Genomic DNA, 20,289 nt, shown 5'->3' with positions numbered 1-20,289 from the left:
ACTTTAGGACTCCTAAATGCCTTCTGTAAATACCGAAAGTCCTAAAGTTAGGACTCCTACCTTCTGTGAATACCGAAATGAGTAATTGCCTTCAGTGAATACCGAAATGAGTAAGTGCCTTCTGTGAATACCAAAATGAGTAAATTTAGGATTTTGTCTTAAGTTAGTTCTGTGAATCGGGCCCACTGTTTCTGGCTCTAGAATTATTGCACAAAGAACCAAGGTAGAGCTGCACAATTGTGAATGCACATCCACCCATTTCATCCATCGGAAAATAATTTAAGTCTCCCTCCGCCTTTAGGAGACCAAACTGATTCTCCAAGGAGACAAAATCCCCGTTGATGTCCCCACATATGTTACACAAATGCCGAGGCATATCCAATGTCAGTCAAGTCTGTAGAGCAGGCATTTACCGTTATCATAAAAAAGGAAGTCCACTCATCTTGAGGACATCCTTTTTTTATGATGATGGTTAGTGCCTACTCTATAGACTTGGACTGACATTGGATGTGCCTTGGCATTGGTGTAACTCTGTTTCTGGCTCTATGCTGCAGTTGTATAAGGTCCTTGTACATTGGCTGGCACAGCTTCTAGCTCCATGGCTGTCACACTAAGCTGTGACTAGCCAACATCCATGTTCATTGGCCAGCACTGCTTCTGTCTCTATGCTGCAGTTGGATAACGTCCATGTTCATTGGTCTGCACTGCTTCTGGCTCTATGCTGCAGTTGGATAACATCCATGTTCATTGGTCTGCACTGCTTCTGGCTCTATGCTGCAGTTGGATAACATCCATGTTCATTGGTCTGCACTGCTTCTGGCTCTATGCTGCAGTTGGATAACATCCATGTTCATTGGCCAGCACTGCTTCTGGCTCTATGCTGCAGTAGGATAACATCCATGTTCATTGGCCAGCACTGCTTCTGGCTCTATGCTGCAGTTGGATAACATCCATGTTCTTTGGCCAGCACTGCTTCTGGCTCTATGCTGCAATTGGATAACATCCATGTTCATTGGTCAGCACTGCTTCTGGCTCTATGCTGCAGTTGGATAACATCCATGTTCATTGGCCAGCACTGCTTCTGGCTCTATGCTGCAGTTGGATAACATCCATGTTCATTGGTCTGCACTGCTTCTGGCTCTATGCTGCAGTTGGATAACATCCATGTTCATTGGCCAGCACTGCATCTGGCTCTATGCAGCAGTTGGATAACATCCATGCTCATTGGCCAGCACTGCTTCTGGCTCTATGCTGCAGTTGGATAACATCCATGTTCATTGGGCAGCACTGTTTCTGGCTCAATGCTGCGGCTAGCCAACATCAATGTGATTTAGCTAACACTGGGCCCTATTCACAGAACTAACTTAAGACAAAGTCCTAAACGTACTACCATTTCGGTATTCACAGAAGGCACTTACTCGTTTCGGTATTCACAGACGTTAGGAGTCCTAACTTTATGACTCCTAAATGCCTTCTGTGAATACCGAAAGTCATAACATTTGGATTTTTCTCAGTTTATTAGTAGTGAAGTTAGTACTCCTAACTTTAGGACTCCTAAATGCCTTCTGTGAATACCGAAAGTCTTAAAATTTCGATTTTCTCAGTTTAGTATTAGTACAATTAGGACTCTTAACTTTAGGACTCCTAAATTCCTTATGAGAATACCGAAAGTCTTAAAATTAGGATTTTTCTCAGTGTAGTAGTTGTTAAATTAGGAATACTAACTTTATGACTCCTAAATGCCTTCTGTAAATACCAAAAGTCTTACAATTAGGATTTTTTTCAGTTTAGGAGTAGTAAAGTTAGAACTCCTAACTGTAGGACTCCTAAATGCCTTCTGTGAGTACCGAAAGTCTTAACATTAGGATTTTCCCAGTTTAGTAGTAGTAAAGTTAGGACTCCTAATTTTAGGAATCCTAAATTCCTTATGTGAATACCGAAATTCTTAAAATTAGGATTTTTCTCAGTGTAGAAGTCGTTAAGTTAAGAGATTAGGAGTCCTAACTTTACTACTACTAAACTGGGAAAAATCCTAATTTTAAGACTTTCGGTATTCACAGAAGGCATTTAGGAGTCCTACAGTTTGGAGTCTTAACTTTACTACTCCTAAACTGAGAAAAAACTGAGAAAAATCCTAATTTTAAGACTTTCGGTATTCACATAAGGAATTTAGGAGTCCTAAAGTTAGGAGTCCTAACTGTACTAATACTAAATTGAGAAAATCAAAATTTTAAGACTTTCGGTATTCACAGAAGGCATTTAGGAGCCCTAACTTTACTACTCCTAAACTGAGAAAAATCCTCATTTTAAGACTTTCGGTATTCACAGAAGGCATTTAGGAGTCCTAAAGTTAGGAGTACTAACTTCACTACTCCTAAATTGAGAGAAATATTGAAAATTGAGTGACCGTCCTGACTCGCTCTGAAGCGGTCGCTCCCCACGCTCCCTGCTCCACTACTGGTGTCGTGGCGCTTTGCTGCTCTCTGGTTTCGTGGTGCTTTGCTGCACTGTGGTATCGTAGCGCTTTGATTCCCTCTGCTGATTTCGACATCTGATCGCATCAATACCATTTATTTGCCTGATTGTATTTTCTGTAACGCTGTTAGCGCATATCCCACATCGCGCGCACTGTGTGTTTGTGCCTCTGTGACTTCGTGGCGCTTTGTGTGAAGGCTTGCATTGCTGGCAATATTTCTGCCTGTGCCCCAATCTCGTCCTGCTTCGATCTAGTTCTGCTGCCATTTTGTTGTTGTTTGTTGCCTCACAGCCTCTCCATCCCGCCTCCCGCCTCCCAGCTGACCCTCCCTCGCCCCTCCCCCCTCGACTATCCACATATGACAGATGCCGTCGCGCGCAGCGTCCACGCGCAGCGGACGCGCCCTATGCGCGCCGAGGGTGCGCCTAAGGTAAGCCCGTCTACGCCCGTCCGCGCCTGGACCGCACCCAGCGCCAGACCCTCTGGCCTCCGCAAACCCCACTTCCCCCGCTGCACGTACGCCGCCGCATCCCTATCAGCACTTAATCCCGGCAGACTCCAAAACTGCTACCTAGCCGCCCCAGGACAAACCCATGGTCCCTTCACATGCCACTACTGCAAGTTCGACTGCATCAGACCCCACACCAAATCCACGAACTCCAAACAGAACTCTGACACCAACCACCTAAAGTGCATCCTACTCAACACCCGTTCGGTCCACAGACACTCCATTGAACTCTGGGATCTACTCGACACTACGTCACCGGACGTCGCCTTCCTTACAGAAACCTGGATGAACGCTTCATCAGCGCCTGCCATCGCCATAGCCATCCCGGACGCCTACAAAATCATCCGAAAGGATCGCACCAACCAAATAGGAGGAGGCATCGCCATCGTCCATAAGAACACCATCCGCATCACGACCAGTTTCGACGATAACCTCGCTAACGCCGAACACCTTCACTTCCAAATCCACACCGACCCCAAGACCACACTCAGAGGCACCCTCATCTACAGACCACCAGGTCCCCGCACACAATTCAGCGAAGACATCACCGACTTCATCAGCCCACACGCCCTCCCCTCCGAGGACTACATTCTACTAGGAGACCTCAACTTCCACCTGGAAAAGAAAAACGACAGCAACACCACCACCCTCCTAGACAACCAGGCCAACCTCGGACTCGAACAACTGGTTGATACCCCCACCCACGTTGCCGAACACACGCTCGACCCAATCTTTACCTCCAGCAAGCACATATCCTTCGATCACACCACAGCTCTCCATTGGATGGACCACAGCTGCGTTCACTTCAACTGCAAAAAGACCACGACTCACAACCCCCCACAACCTATTCCCCGAAGAAATTGGAACAAAATTACCACTGACCAGCTCTTCACATCGCTCCATCAGAACCCTCCTGATAAATCATCGGACCCTAACCAAGCAGCCACCAACCTCACACAATGGATCACCAACACCGCCGACGAACTAGCACTCCTGAAAAACCACCAGATCAAACAAGGTAGCAAAAAAGCCCCCTGGTTCAACGATGAGCTTAAGAAATCAAAGAAGCTCTGTCGCACCCTCGAGAAAGCCTGGAGAAAAAACCCAACCACCGACAACATGGTCACCTTCAAGAACGCCACCCGCAAACACCACCAACTGATCCGATCCACCAAGAAATCAGCATTCAAGGATCGCCTTAATAACAACGCCCAAAACAGCAAGGAACTATTCAACATCGTCAAAGAATTTACCAACCCAACCTCCGGCACCAACGACATCACTCCCTCCCAAGACCTCTGTGACTCTCTATGCTCTTTCATCCACAACAAAATCGCCGACATACATAACAGCTTTAAAAACCAGTCCGAAGACTAGCCCACTCCACCCACCACCGAACCAAAACCACACTCGAACAACCTTTGCGACTGAAACCCAATCACCACTGAAGACACCATCCGTCTGATGAACTCCATCCATTCAGGATCGCCAACCGACCCATGTCCCCACCACATTTTCAACAAAGCAGACTCCATTATCGCACCCCATCTCCGCGACATCATCAATTGCTCCTTCAACTCCGCCACCTTCCCGGAAAGCTGGAAACACGCCAAACTCAGCGCCCTTCTGAAGAAGCCCACAGCAGACCCCTCTGAACTTAAGAACTACCGCCCCATCTCGCTCCTCCCATTCCCAGCCAAAGTCATTGAGAAAGCCATCAATATTCAGCTTGCCACCTTCCTTGAATCCAACAAATCCCTCGACCCTTCACAGTCCGGCTTCCGAGCCAAACACAGCACCGAAACCGCCCTCATCGCAGCAACAGATGACATTCAAACTCTATTTGACAACGGAGAAACAGCAGCCCTCATCCTACTTGACCTCTCCGCTGCCTTCGACACAGTCTGTCATAGCACCCTAATACAACGCCTCAGCAATGTCGGAATACAAGGAAAAGCACTGGACTGGATCATCTCATTCCTCGCCGGAAGAACCCAGAGAGTCCGCCTCCCCCCTTTTAGTTCAGAAGCCACCGAAGTCACCTGCGGAGTACCTCAAGGATCATCACTCAGTCCCACCCTCTTCAACGTATACATGAGTCCCCTCGCATCCATCGTGCGCCAACACAACCTCAACATTATCTCCTACGCAGACGACACCCAACTGATCCTCTCCCTCACCAAAGACCCAAACACCGCCAAAACCAACCTACATGAAGGAATGAAAGAAGTAGCCGAGTGGATGAAGAACAGCCGTCTAAAACTAAACTCGGACAAAACGGAAGTACTCATCTTAGGTTCATCCCCCTCTGCCTGGGACGACTCATGGTGGCCTCCAGCCCTGGGAACCGCACCCATACCCACGGATCACGCACGCAACCTGGGCTTCATCCTGGACTCCTCCCTTTCGATGACCAGACAAGTCAACGCCGTCTCATCATCATGCTTCAACATCCTACGCATGCTCAAAAAAATCTTCCGCTGGATCCCCATCGAAACAAGAAAGACTGTCACCCACGCACTAGTCACAAGCCGACTGGATTACGGAAACACCCTTTACGCCGGAACCACAGCCAAATTACAGAAAAACTCCAACGTATCCAAAACGCCTCGGCCAGACTCATACTGGAGATCCCCCGTCAAGCTCACATTTCCGCTCACCTGAAAGACCTCCACTGGCTCCCCGTCAACAAGAGAATAACGTTCCGTCTCCTCACCCACGCGCACAAAGCCCTCTACGACCTAGGACCCGAATGCCTCAACACGCGACTGTCCTTCTACACCCCCACCCGCCAATTACGATCGTCCAACCAAGCCCTCGCAGCAATCCCACGCATCCATAGATCCACCATGGGAGGAAGATCCTTCTCCTACCTAGCGGCCAAAACCTGGAATTCCCTCTCCACCCACATCCGCCTTACACAGAACCATCTCTCCTTCAGAAGCAGCTAAAAACTTGGATATTCGATAAGTAAAGCTCCCCACCATCCCCCAAGCGCCTTGAGACCCTCTGGGTGAGTAGTGGCTATATAAATTTCTGAACTTGAACTTGAAATACTAATTTTAAGACTTTTGGTATTCACAGAAGGCATTTAGGAGTCCTAAAGTTAGGACTCCTACCTTCTGTGAATACCGAAATGAGTAAGTGCCTTCAGTGAATACCGAAATGAGTTAGTGCCTTCTGTGAATACCAAAATGAGTAAGTGCCTTTTGTGAATACCAAAATGGTAGTAAGTTTAGGATTTTGTCTTTAGTTAGTTCTGTGAATCGGGCCCACTGTTTCTGGCTCTAGAATTATTGCACAAAGAACCAAGGTAGAGCTGCCAAATTGCGAATGCACATCCACACATTTCATCCGTCGGAAAATAATTTACAGTTACTTAGTACATTTTGGTGCTCTCCAAGCATTAAGTCTCCCTCCGCCTTTAGGAGACCAAACTGATTCTCCAAGGAGACAAAATCCCCTTTGATGTCCCCAAATATGTTACACAAATGCCGAGGCATATCCAATGTCAGTCAAGTCTGTAGAGCAGGCATTTACCGTTATCATAAAAAAGGAAGTCCACTCATCTTGAGGACATCCTTTTTTATGATGATGGTTAGTGCCTACTCTATAGACTTGGACTGACATTGGACGTGCCTTGGCATTGGTGTAACTCTGTTTCTGGCTCTATGCTGCAGTTGGATAACATCATTGTACATTGGTCAGCACTGCTTATGGCTTCATGAAGAGGTTGATAGTATCCTAGTGCATTGTCCAGCAAAGCTACTAGCTGTGTGCTGTGGTTGGATAACATTCATGTGCGCATTGGCCAACACTGTTTCTGGCTCTATGTTGTGGTTGGATAACATCCATGTATATGCTCAATCCAGCCACTGGGTTTTGCCCACCTTCCTTCATTGTGCGTGTTTACTATAGATGACCAACCCATCCTTGCCTCTTTGTTCTATTGCGTTCTTCTCGGTCACATGATTGTGGTCTTCTTACAAGAGGTGCCATTTCAAATTGTGTGTGGTATTGTTGAATTGCACAATCCGAGGTTGCATATTGCACACTCTTTACTTCAATGCAGGGATTTATGTGAAGTTATTAATGGTCTTTTGGTGTGTTATGCATGTGCTGTGTAGGCAAAGCTGTTATATTTGTGCGTGTGCATTTGATCGGTCAGCTAAACGTTTTGGACATGTTTTGCACTCAATGTATCTACAGACCTTCATTTGGTGATCATGAGGAACAAACTATATCCTTTGCATTTTGTCTAGTCTTCGTTCTGATGTAGTGGGAAGGGCTTTCCCTGGGCGTAGATTACGGGGGCTTATTGTGGTGTACTTAAAATGTGGTTGATAGTTTGCGATACTGCTCACAATTTTCATCTGACATGATTGACAGAGTGAATCCTACAATTAGTGAAGGAGGAGAATGAGTCCGGTTCTTGTAATGCAGGTGGTTGTTATAGTTGCTCCTTTTCTTTTATTGGGAAAGATGCTCCTGTCATTTAACTGTAGTGTGGTGTTTTTAGTAGTGAAGTTTCTGTAATTCATCTTGGGTGTGGTTGGTAGTGTTCATGTAATTCATCGGTGGTGTGGTTGATAGTGCAGTTCATGCCATTCACCTGCGGGGTGGTTGGTAATGGAGTTTAAGGCATTTACCTGTGATATTGTATGGTGTGGTTGGTAGTTGACTTCATGTCATTCACCTGTGGTGTGGTTGGTAGTGGTGTTCATGGCATTCACCTGTGGTGTGGTTGGTAGTGGTGTTCATGGCATTCACCTGTGGTGTGATTGGTTCTGGAGTTCAAGTCATTCACCTGTGGTGTAGATGGTTATAGAGTTCATGACATTTACTTGTGGCGTGGTGTGGTTTGTAGCAGAGTTCATATAATTCACCTGTGGTGTGGTGTGGTTGGTAGTGTGTTCTTGGCATTCACATGTAGTGTGAGTGTAGTCAGTATTGGAGTTCATAGCAGTCACCCATGCTGTGGTATGGTGTGTAGTGGAGTTCATGTCATCCACCTGTGCAGTGGTGTGGTTGGTAGTGGAGTTCATGTCATTCTTATGTGGTGTGGTGTGGTTGATATTGAAATTCTTGTCAATCACCTGTGGTGTGGTTGGTAGTGGAGTGCATGTCATTCACCTGTGTTGTAGTATTGTTGGTACTTGAGTTCATGACATTTACCTGTGATGTGGTGTGGGAGGTAAAGAAGTTCATGACATTCACCTGCGGTGTGGTTGGTAGTGGAGTGCATGTCATTCACCTGCGGTGTGGTTGGTAGTGGAGTGCATGTCATTCACCTGTTGTATATTATTGCTGGTACTGGACTTCACAACATTTACCTGTGATGTGGTGTGGTTGTTATTGGAGTTCATGGCATTTACCTGTTTTGAAAATCGTTCTTAACCTTTTTGTATTGTGTCGCGGGTAGAGATTTTTGTGATGTTTTCAGGTAATTACACGCAAGTCTCATGTGATAAAAAATGATCAATAAAATGCTTATGTTAATGCATGGATGGAGTATTTTTAGGTCAATCCGCTTTATCCATAGTTCCATTCAGCTTGCAGTCATGTTTTGTTTTTGCCCGCCACAGTGTACAGTATGGAGAAATGGGTCAGTCCACTCCAGCCACTGACCTTTGTCAGTAAAAGGATTTGGCCTGATCGCTTGTGCACCTCTGCTGTCATGTAGTTTCTTTCAACCTGTATAGGACCTGCGCATTAAGACAACATATACTGTGGAAGTGGTGTCCAGACTCATTACAGACTCCCCCACCAGATATGTCCACCTGTATACCAGCTGGCTCACAGAGCTACTATGAACTCCACTTACCAGGGAGCAAATAGTTTCTGGCAACTATCGAACAGGACAACCCTGTCCCCTCAGGGATCGTGGAAACAGTTCAGGACTCTCCGCTCAGTCACTCGTGCTCACTTTGTCTCAAAGAGATCAACAGAATGAACGGTGGGACGTTTTCAATAAGCATTTATTGAACCAGCGTCGTTCTAGTATAAAATATGTGTGCTGCAACAACCATAAGACAGAAACAGATATATATTATAAGCACCAACAGAGTAAATGGATGGTAGATTCCTACCATAGTGCTAAAACAATGAACATATGAAGGCATATGACAGTGATGATGCATACTCCTAGGATGCTAACCCTAACTAGAAGTATGTAAATGTAGCTAGCATGTATGTATGCGTATAGCCAAGAATCCCCCTAGGATATAACCAACCACATTACTTTGTGTGAGAGAATGAAGGACCCTGTCTTGGTCTTGAGATGGACACACAATGAGGGATGACAGACCACTGCATGCTGGGATGTCTGCGAGCAGGAACCTCAGCAGCTCGGGTCAGTGTGTCAGCATGGAAGTTTCCTCCTCCGCCTGCCCCAGTAAAGATATGGTGTTTATATACCCAAAAGGTACCCTCAGGGGTTCTATCTTGCTGTGTCATGTTGGCCGAAGATGATGAAAGGGATAACTCTTATATATAATTATTATGCAGTAGACGGTGGTCCTGCTGCTTTTCTGAAAATCCTCATGCATAATAAATGAGGCTAGTTTTCGGAGATAACCACACAACATTTATGCTGCACCTAACTAGGTAAAAGTTCAGCACAAACCCGTTATGTAGTACAATTGCACGATAAATGTAGGAGAAAGGTTAGGTGACTACCCAGGACTATATTAGGGTACATTACAAATCAAAACGCTGCCTAAAAGGAAGTGCACTTTAGTACCTTGGATGGTGGGGCAAATGCTTGACTTTGCCAAGGTTTGTTTTGTTTCGATTTTACATCATTTTAAAATATTTTTTTATAGTAACCGTTATGTGTATGAACTATGTGTTCAAGTTAGAATTATTCAAATCCAATAGTCCCTCATTTGTACCTGTAAGAATCATATTTTCCTGTGATCTGCATTAAAGCTAAAATAATTCCTACATGTGTTCTGGATACACCTGCCTGCTGGGAAGCATGTAAACGGCTCCATTAAAAATACATGTGATGGTTAATTTATTTTGAAACTTACATGTTTTGTTTGCAAACATATGACTACCGTATTTAAGCTGCAATCTATTTCTTTTCTTTTCATATTATATGCTTGCAAAAAACCCAAAAAATTATTTAACCATTGCACTAATTTGCAAAGGGCACAACTATTTGCTTTGGCAATGCTTGGTATCTCCTATTACTTGCTGCTTATAGTTGGATAATCAATTGGTTGTTTGTGTTTTTTGGTTTTACAATCTTCAGGTGCTTGTAGTCGAATAGTCCCAGTGACCTGGAACCCCCAGCACTTCTGTTGATTTAGTGCACTGTCCTTCTGCTGTCTTGTTAGGAGAGTTGATAATTCCTCTTTCTCCATAAGTGGCTGGCAGACTTACATCTCTAATTTGCATTTGGTATAATGGCTACAGCTTTTAGTGATGACCGCATGTTATGCAGTGCTTAATTTGAGCCAGTGGCTTCCGGTCCTTGGCACCGGCACTTAACTGTCAGCCCCGGCTCTAGTGACAGTTTACCACATGGTGGAGCTGTCTGCCTGATATTGAGATGAGCACAACAGCAGGGTTTAATAAGTCAATATACATTAAAGAAGAGACTTGCTGGCCACTCACAATATCATAGCTGTAGACGGCCTAGAAAAGAGTGACCCTTCACACGTGCCGTCGTGCGGTGGTTAGTAGTTGCAATGGTTCTGCTATTGGCGGTGCTGGCAGGGGGGATGCGTGGTGCAGGCTCCCGTGAACTGCCCGGGCACTCACCCTGTAACAAATGAAGCACTTATGTTATGTAATTGGTATATTTACCTGTATCTTGTGAGTCGGTATATATTTTGGTGTCATTCAGGTGTTGTGCCTTTTGGCGTATGTGTGTACGTTGAAATAGCTGATCTGGTGCTTCTCATGCAGTGACACAGGTGGAGCTGGAGCCAGAAGTGCTTGTTGCTTGGAGTTTGCTTTGCAATGCTGGCTGGCCTTGTTCATTCCATTAGGAGGCATTTTGAAAGCTACGTCTGTTGTTTGTAGTCAGAGTGGCCACTAGAACTGCCTCTTACCTCTCCAGAGGTGCCCGTGGCAGAACTGGCGCTTCCATCTGTGGTCACGTGCTGTGTCCGGCCTGCCCTGGCGCGTGCAGTCTTTACTGCACATCGTGAAGGCCACATTCAGAACACAGAACCGGGACCTGATTTTAGGGTTTGTGGTTTGCTGAGATTCCCCAGTTTTATTTAGGGCTTATTAGCAGACAGCTTTTAGCTCCCTGTTGTCAGGCACCTCTAGTGGGCAATCCCAAACCTAATAGTGGGCTTCACCGTAACAGTGCCCAGCGCTGGCGTTATTGGTTTCCTTTCTTGACAGCATAATTTGCTTATTTTTTATGTGATGTCTTTTATTCTCTTTATGTGTTTATCCCTCAGCTTTAGCACAAATTCTTTATCATCTTTTTGATTGGATGGCTTCTATCTTTCCAGTGCTCTCTCATGGAACTACTTTTTGCCGATATTACTCCACGGGGGTGCGTGATTTTTCTTGCTCTCTCTCGTGTTGCTTCAAAACTGCCAAGGGCTCTGTGTTGCTCCCTCTCTCCCCCACACCTCGTCCATTGCTTCCTTTACTCCTCCCTGCCTGGCTTTTTTTTTAATATTCCCTTCCCATCTCAAGCTATTATGTTGCTCTACTAACCCCACTCCTGTTTGTTCTCCTTAAATTGGCTGCTCCCCAACCTCCCCCTTCATTGCTCCCCTTGATTGGATGTTCTTCCACCTCCCTCTTCATTGCTCCCTTTGCATTGGCTGCTCCCCAACCGCCCCCTTCATTGCTCTCTTTGTATTGGCTGCTCCCCAACCTCCCCCTTCACTGCTCCCTTTGCATTGGCTGCTCCCCAACCTCCACCTTCATTGCTCCCCTTGCATTGGCTGCTCCCTCACCTCACCCCTTCATTGCTTCTCATGATTGGCTGTTCCCCAACCTCCCCCTTCATTGCTCCCCTTCATTGGCTGTTCCCCAACCTCCCCCTTCATTGCTCCCCTTCATTGGCTGTTCCCCAACCTCCCCCTTCATTGCTCCCTTCGCATTGGCTGCTCCCCAACCTCCCCGTCATTGCTCCCTTTGTATTGGCTGCTCTCCGACCTCCCCCTTCATTGCTTCTCATGATTGGCTGTTCCCACACCTTCCCCTTCATTGCTCCCCTTGCATTGGCTGCTCCCCAACCTCCCCCTTCATTGCTTCTCATGATTGGCTGTTCCCACACCTTCCCCGTCATTGTTCCCTTTGCATTGGCGGCTCTCCGACCTCCCCCTTCATTGATCCCTTTGCATTGGCTGATCCACAACCTCCCCCATCATTGCTCCCTTTGCATTGGCTGCTCCCCAACCGCCCCCTTCATTGCTCCCCTTGATTGGCTATTCCCCCACCTCCCCCTTCATTGCTCCCTTTGCATTGGCTGCTCCCCAACCTCCCCCTTCATTGCTCCCCTTGATTGGCTATTCCCCCACCTCCCCCTTCATTGCTCCCTTTGCATTGGCTGCTCCCCAACCTCCCCCTTTATTGCTCCCTTTGCATTGGCTGCTCCCCAATCTCCCCCTTCATTGCTCCCTTTGCATTGGCTGCTCCCCAACCGCCCCCTTCATTGCTCCCTTTGCATTGGCTGCTCCTCAACCTCCCCCTTCATTGCTCCCCTTCATTGGCTGTTCCCCAACCTCCCCCTTCATTGCTCCCCTTCATTGGCTGTTCCCCAACCTCCCCCTTCATTGCTCCCTTTGCATTGGCTGCTCCCCAACCTCCCCCTTCATTACTCCCTTTGTATTGGCTGCTCTCCGACCTCCCCCTTCATTGCTTCCCATGATTGGCTATTCCCACACCTTCCCCTTCATTGCTCCCTTTGTATTGGCTGTTCTCCTACCTCCCCCTTCATCGCTCCCCTTGATTGGCTGTTCCCACGCCTCCAAATTCATTGCTCCCTTTGCATTGGCTGCTCCCCAACCTCCCCCTTCATTGCTCCCCTTGATTGGCTGTTCCCCCACCTCCCCCTTTATTGCTCCCTTTGCATTGGCTGCTCCCCAACCTCCCCCTTCATTGCTCCCCTTGCATTGGCTGTTCCCCAACCTCCCCCTTCATTGCTCCCCTTGATTGGCTGTTCCCCCACCTCCCCCTTTATTGCTCCCTTTGCATTGGCTGCTCCCCAACCTCCCCCTTCATTGCTCCCTTTGCATTGGCTCCTCCCCAACCTCCCCGTCATTGCTCCCTTTGCATTGGCTGCTCCCCAACCTCCCCCTTCATTGCTCCCTTTGCATTGGCTGCTCCCCAACCTCCCCCTTCATTGCTCCCTTTGCATTGGCTGCTCCCCAACCTCCCCCTTCATTGCTCCCTTTGCATTGGCTGCTCCCCAACCTCCCCCTTTATTGCTCCCCTTGCATTGGCAGCTCCACAACCTCCATCTTCATTGCTCCACTTGCATTGGCTGCACCCCCACCTCCCCCTTCATTGATCCCTTTGATTGGCTGGTCCCCCATCTCCCCTTTCATTGATTGGCTGTTCCCCCACCTCCTCCTTCATTGATCCCCTTGATTGGCTGGTCCCCACCCCCCCTTCATTGATCCCCTTGATTGGCTTTTCCCCACCCCCCCTTCATTGATCCCCTTGATTGGCTGGTCCCCACCTCCCCCTTCATTGCTCCCCTTGATTGGCTGTTCCACCACCTCCCCCGTAATTTCTCCCCACCGATCCAGGTGTGGTCTTCTATACAAAAATAATATATGTTCGATATTTTTTGGGTGACCTGGTACCTGTAATTTGCTGATAGACCATTCCTTCAGTACACAATTTATTGTTTTCTTATTTACCGTTCCAAGACTGCTGCCATCCCGATACATTAAATAAAATATAAAAAAATAAAAAATGAAGAGGCCCCAGCATCATGCTGTGTGTGGGCGCATGCGTGGTGTGTATTCGTCATCACACTTGCCCAGCATAGCGTCACGATGCATCGACGTGCACGAGCGAGGAAGCATGCACACATTCACATCAATGCACTTCTAATGTTCTGCAGCATTGGCAAAACATTACTTTTTGCTGATGATGAAGAGCAGCAGCAACAAGCAATGGTAAAACCAATAGATGTGGATTGGCAACAAAAATGCCAGACATATTGGCTTTTCTTATTCATATTGAGTAACTCAATAACAACAACCTTACATAACTTCACCCCTATAAATTGATATAGCTCATATATATATATTTGGATTTGCAGCACTCCCTCTTTTTCTCTTTCTCCTTTTTATTTTCCCATCTCACTGTTTCTTTCTGCATTTCTCTTTCCCAATCTACTGCTCCCATGTTGCCTCGTTCTCCATCTCTCTACCCTCCTCTGCGTCACTCACTTACTTTGGGGCATAATAACAACGGCCAGCGATAATTATTGCTGGGCATGCTTAGCGATAATTATATTATCGCAGGCTATCTCTGGAATTTATAGCTCTGGTAGCGCTTTATTAACAACGAGTTACTCCAGGGCGATAAGAATTCCAGAGATAGCGAGGTTATCGGCGTTTTGCACGGAACATCGCTGTTTTTCTAGCGATGTTCCCTGCCCTTTCCCTTCTGTCTTTGTCTGTTATCTTATTTGAATAGAATAAGGTGGTGATCTGACCAGGGCACTGGTATTGGCAGGGCGTCTGCGATATCAGGGTAATTTGATATAACTGCGTCAAGTATATGGCCCTTGATGTGTGTGGCAGATGGAGCCAGCTGTGAGAGTTGAAGGCCCTCAAGATCCAGCTGCAGCCTTTTGACACTACGGAGGTCCTTGTCCTCAAAGAGTAAATTTAAATCCCATACAATGGTAGTGAGCGGCTATTGATTAGGCCTAGCTTCCATGCTTGCGCTTTCCTGTACACGCTGTGCTTGGATTTCATGGGTGTGACCGGTGCTCTGAACTCGAAGTTAAAATGTCTGCAGAACTGGGCTTGCGTTTGCTGAAGTTGCCAGGCCTTTCTACATCCTGCTATGTGGGGGCTGAAACTGTATAGTCGTTTACCAGAGTACGTCAGCTGTGTGGTTTGGCCAGAGTTCCTGGCCCCTGGGCCCGTTTGGGTGCAGACAGGCTTGACTTTGACGCGCCAGCCGTGCGCCCGCTGCCCGGACTACATGTAATGGTGTTGGGCCAACGACTAGGCTGCTGACCAGTGTTGCTGCCTCCGAGTCCACTCTATGGTAGAAAGGGGTAACTTTACCTCTCTACCGCACTCTATGGGCCTGATTCACAGAACTAACTTAAGACAAAATCTTAAACTTACTACTTTTGGTATTCACAGAATGAACTTACTACTTTTGGTATTCACAGAAGTTAGGATTTTGTCTTAAGTTTGTCCTAAGACAAACTTAAGACAGACTTAAGACAGACTTAAGTTAGGATTTTGTCTTAAGTCTGTCTTAAGTCTGTCTTAAGATAAACTTAAGACAAAATCCTAACTTCTGTGAATACCAAAAGTAGTAAGTTCATTCTGTGAATACCAAAAGTAGTAAGTTTAGGATTTTGTCTTAAGTTAATTCTGTGAATCGGCCCCTATGATCCCTGTCTGTCTGCTGTTGCAGGGGGTACCCCACTCTTTTGCCAAACTGGTGTGAATTAAAACTGGTGCCTGGGATACTGGAGTCAGCCAATCATCTGTGCTTTCACTGCAAATGAGGGTAAAAACAGAGAGTAAATGACTTACATTTTAAAAAGGGTCGAAAAGTGTCACCACCTAAAATTTCTAAATAAAAAAAAAATTAAAACCTCGTAAAAGTGTCCACCTCTACCTTCACAACTGATCTCACGGTTATCTGAGCATAAAAGCTGATCCATCCTCATCATGTTTCCACTTTCTGTGAATGCCGCACAAGATTTCAGTTGGATCCCACTAAACGCCAGGCGCACGGTCACCCAGGCTCTTGTCGCACGTAGACTAGATTACAGCACAGCCCTCTACATCGGAATCCCAGCACGTGTCTTACGCCAACTCCAAACCACCCAGAACGCCGCCGCCAGACTCATCCTGAACATACCATAAAATAACCACATCTCTCCACACCTCAACAATTTCCTCTGGCTCCCAGTCCAGGAAAGATGTAATTTCAAGTTTCTCACTGGATCTGGGAGGAGCTCCAGGGAGTTTCTGGAAAGCTCTGGCAAATTCCGCAGAGTTCCGTGAGCAGGCGGAGCATTGCATGTTTGTAATGTTTTATTTACACAAATGAAGTTGCAAAAGAAATGTAACAGTTACTTTGGTACTCCACCAGGTGGCAGTGTTACACTGGACATACATTCTGAATTCTTGATCAAAATTAAAACTTGTGGCAAAGCAATGGCTTTTAAGTGTTTCTTAATCCAAAATCAAATATTGATTTGGCATCAATCTACAAAAAAAGATACAATATCTTGGAAAGCGTGCCCCAAGCGGTGAATGTGTGAGAGCCAGGAACAAAGCGGCTTGTTTTAAATATTACCCGGAAAAAGCCACCTTGCTCTGCTGTGTGAATTTAAGGGATACAACTAGATACATCTTCCCAGGTGGCCAACAAATCAAAACACCAGAGCTCAAGTAATGCTGACCCTTGAACCTGCTGAACAAGTATCCAAACAAACACTGCGTGTGGAATGGCCAAGTCTCTCAGCTCCCCATCAGACAGGCAAACTCTCCTTTCCCGTTGACTGCTTTGCCCTGCATGGAAAACACGGGGGCATATTAGCAAGGGCAATATCGCCACTTTAGCGGCACTTTTTGCCACTAAAGCGGCAATATTTTTATCGCCCTATCAGCAAGCTGTCGCTAACAGCAGTTAGCGACAGCTTTAAGGCGATAGCGACCGGTTCATGTCAGCGACATTTATCGCTAATGAGATGCAAAGTGGGCGTACCCAACATGTTAGCGACTGAAAGCAGTCGCTAACACAGCTATCTCCTATTAGCAACGCAGGCGAAGCGATAAAAAATGTGTGCGATTATCGCTAGAATCTAACACCTGCCAAAAACATGACTTACCTGTTTATCCAATTTGAGGTGGATTGTCAGGTTAAGTCCCCATTGGCGTTATTGCGTGAATATTGCTGGATTTCCAGCCATATTCAGGTATTTCGCCGCTATCGCTGGATATATGAGCACAATGGAGATAAACGTTGCTAATATCATGTTTTCGCCGCTAACATATCCAGCGATAGGCAGCGATAACAATAAACACGCTAAACGTGTTTTGCGATAAATATCGCAATTCCTTGCTAATATGCCTCACAGTGCCATGTCACTGTGCGCTGACAGGAGAGATGCAGGTCACATGCAGCCAGGCTTTTTGGCCCTTGAACTTTCCACAGCGCCTCAAAGGCTCAGAATCTGGCTGAGAGCCCTGCGCTGCACGACGGTAGTCTAGTAATGAGGAGCTGATGCTGCTAGCACTTTGTTCATCACCACCCCCTTTTCTGAATCGTTTTTGGCCACTATAGGTGTGGCAGGGTATACTCAGACATGAGTCCCTTGCTCACTGCTCCATCAGGATTCAAGCAAGCCGGGCCGATGAGGCTGAAATGCCAGAAACCGGTCCCCGGTAGCTTGTCTCCTTTCTGGTGAAGAATTGGCTTGGTAGTTTGGTCTGCCCTGTTCCCATGATGCACTGGGCCAGGGACAGACTAATTTGCATATAGCCAGGTTCTGAGCTGGGATGGGGCAGTGAGCTAAATAACGGTGATGGATCAAGCCCTGATCTTTGGACTGGGTAAGAGTGGTCTGCTTAATTCAGACACTCTGTTCATCACCACCCCCTTTTCTGAATCGTTTTTGGCCACTATAGGTGTGGCAGGGTATACTCAGACATGAGTCCCTTGCTCACTGCTCCATCAGGATTCAAGCAAGCCGGGCCGACGAGGCTGAAATTCCAGAAACCGGTCCCCGGTAGCTTGTCTCCTTTCTGGTGAAGAATTGGCTTGGTAGTTTGGTCTGCCCTGTTCCCATGATGCACTGGGCCAGGGACAGACTAATTTGCATATAGCCAGGTTCTGAGCTGGGATGGGGCAGTGAGCTAAATAACGGTGATGGATCAAGCCCTGATCTTTGGACTGGGTAAGAGTGGTCTGCTTAATTCAGACACTCTGTTCATCACCACCCCCTTTTCTGAATCGTTTTTGGCCACTATAGGTGTGGCAGGGTATACTCAGACATGAGTCCCTTGCTCACTGCTCCATCAGGATTCAAGCAAGCCGGGCCGATGAGGCTGAAATGCCAGAAACCGGTCCCCGGTAGCTTGTCTCCTTTCTGGTGAAGAATTGGCTTGGTAGTTTGGTCTGCCCTGTTCCCATGATGCACTGGGCCAGGGACAGACTAATTTGCATATAGCCAGGTTCTGAGCTGGGATGGGGCAGTGAGCTAAATAACGGTGATGGATCAAGCCCTGATCTTTGGACTGGGTAAGAGTGGTCTGCTTAATTCAGACACTCTGTTCATCACCACCCCCTTTTCTGAATCGTTTTTGGCCACTATAGGTGTGGCAGGGTATACTCAGACATGAGTCCCTTGCTCACTGCTCCATCAGGATTCAAGCAAGCCGGGCCGACGAGGCTGAAATTCCAGAAACCGGTCCCCGGTAGCTTGTCTCCTTTCTGGTGAAGAATTGGCTTGGTAGTTTGGTCTGCCCTGTTCCCATGATGCACTGGGCCAGGGACAGACTAATTTGCATATAGCCAGGTTCTGAGCTGGGATGGGGCAGTGAGCTAAATAACGGTGATGGATCAAGCCCTGATCTTTGGACTGGGTAAGAGTGGTCTGCTTAATTCAGACACTCTGTTCATCACCACCCCCTTTTCTGAATCGTTTTTGGCCACTATAGGTGTGGCAGGGTATACTCAGACATGAGTCCCTTGCTCACTGCTCCATCAGGATTCAAGCAAGCCGGGCCGACGAGGCTGAAATGCCAGAAACCGGTCCCCGGTAGCTTGTCTCCTTTCTGGTGAAGAATTGGCTTGGTAGTTTGGTCTGCCCTGTTCCCATGATGCACTGGGCCAGGGACAGACTAATTTGCATATAGCCAGGTTCTGAGCTGGGATAGGGCAGTGAGCTAAATAACGGTGATGGATCAAGCCCTGATCTTTGGACTGGGTAAGAGTGGTCTGCTTAATTCAGACACTCTGTTCATCACCACCCCCTTTTCTGAATCGTTTTTGGCCACTATAGGTGTGGCAGGGTATACTCAGACATGAGTCCCTTGCTCACTGCTCCATCAGGATTCAAGCAAGCCGGGCCGACGAGGCTGAAATGCCAGAAACCGGTCCCCGGTAGCTTGTCTCCTTTCTGGTGAAGAATTGGCTTGGTAGTTTGGTCTGCCCTGTTCCCATGATGCACTGGGCCAGGGACAGACTAATTTGCATATAGCCAGGTTCTGAGCTGGGATGGGGCAGTGAGCTAAATAACGGTGATGGATCAAGCCCTGATCTTTGGACTGGGTAAGAGTGGTCTGCTTAATTCAGACACTCTGTTCATCACCACCCCCTTTTCTGAATCATTTTTGGCCACTATAGGTGTGGCAGGGTATACTCAGACATGAGTCCCTTGCTCACTGCTCCATCAGGATTCAAGCAAGCCGGGCCGACGACGGCTGAAATGCAAGAAACCGGTCCCTGGTAGCTTGTCTCCTTTCTGGTGAAGAATTGGCTTGGTAGTTTGGTCTGCCCTGTTCCCATGATGCACTGGGCCAGGGACAGACTAATTTGCATATAGCCAGGTTCTGAGCTGGGATGGGGCAGTGAGCTAAATAACGGTGATGGATCAAGCCCTGATCTTTGGACTGGGTAAGAGTGGTCTGCTTAATTCAGACACTCTGTTCATCACCACCCCCTTTTCTGAATCGCTAGCACCTGGCATGGCACTCACCCTATAATGTCTCATCCGTACACATCCATCTGTTGAGCTGCATGAAGCTCACCCCTGCCCCTGAATAGTGCCTGCCACATGCACCTCGCCCAAGGCGCAGAATCTTACCGAGAGCCCTGTGATGCGCTGCACAGCGGTAGTCTTGTAATGAGGAGCTAATTCTGCTAGCGCCTGGCATGGGTAAATGGTGCACACAAGGGGGTGCAAGGTTCACTGGCTGCATTTGAGGGGGGGTGTAAAAGGTGCACCCAGAAGGCTGCATTTGAGGGGGGTGTAAAAGGTGCACCCGCAAGGCTGCATTTGAGAGGGATGTAAAAGGTGAACCCGCAAGGCTGCATTTGAGGGGTGTGTAAAAGGTGCACCCACAAGGCTGCATTGAAGGGGGGGTGTAAAAGGTGCACCCACAAG

At 47.3% G+C, this 20,289-nt stretch overlaps 1 protein-coding gene across 2 annotated transcripts in view; it reads left to right on the top strand.

The window, feature by feature from the left end:
• Window positions 1–20,289, top strand: part of LOC144819183 (avidin-like) — a 110,098-nt gene that overhangs the window by 83,536 nt on the left and 6,273 nt on the right. The gene's annotated exons all lie outside the window — the stretch shown is intronic.

The sequence above is a fragment of the Lissotriton helveticus genome, chromosome 2_1 (assembly GCF_964261635.1).
Source record: "Lissotriton helveticus chromosome 2_1, aLisHel1.1, whole genome shotgun sequence".
NCBI lineage: Eukaryota > Metazoa > Chordata > Amphibia > Caudata > Salamandridae > Lissotriton > Lissotriton helveticus.
The sequence above is the reverse complement of the archived record's forward strand: the minus strand, read 5'-3'. Positions and strand labels throughout refer to the sequence as shown.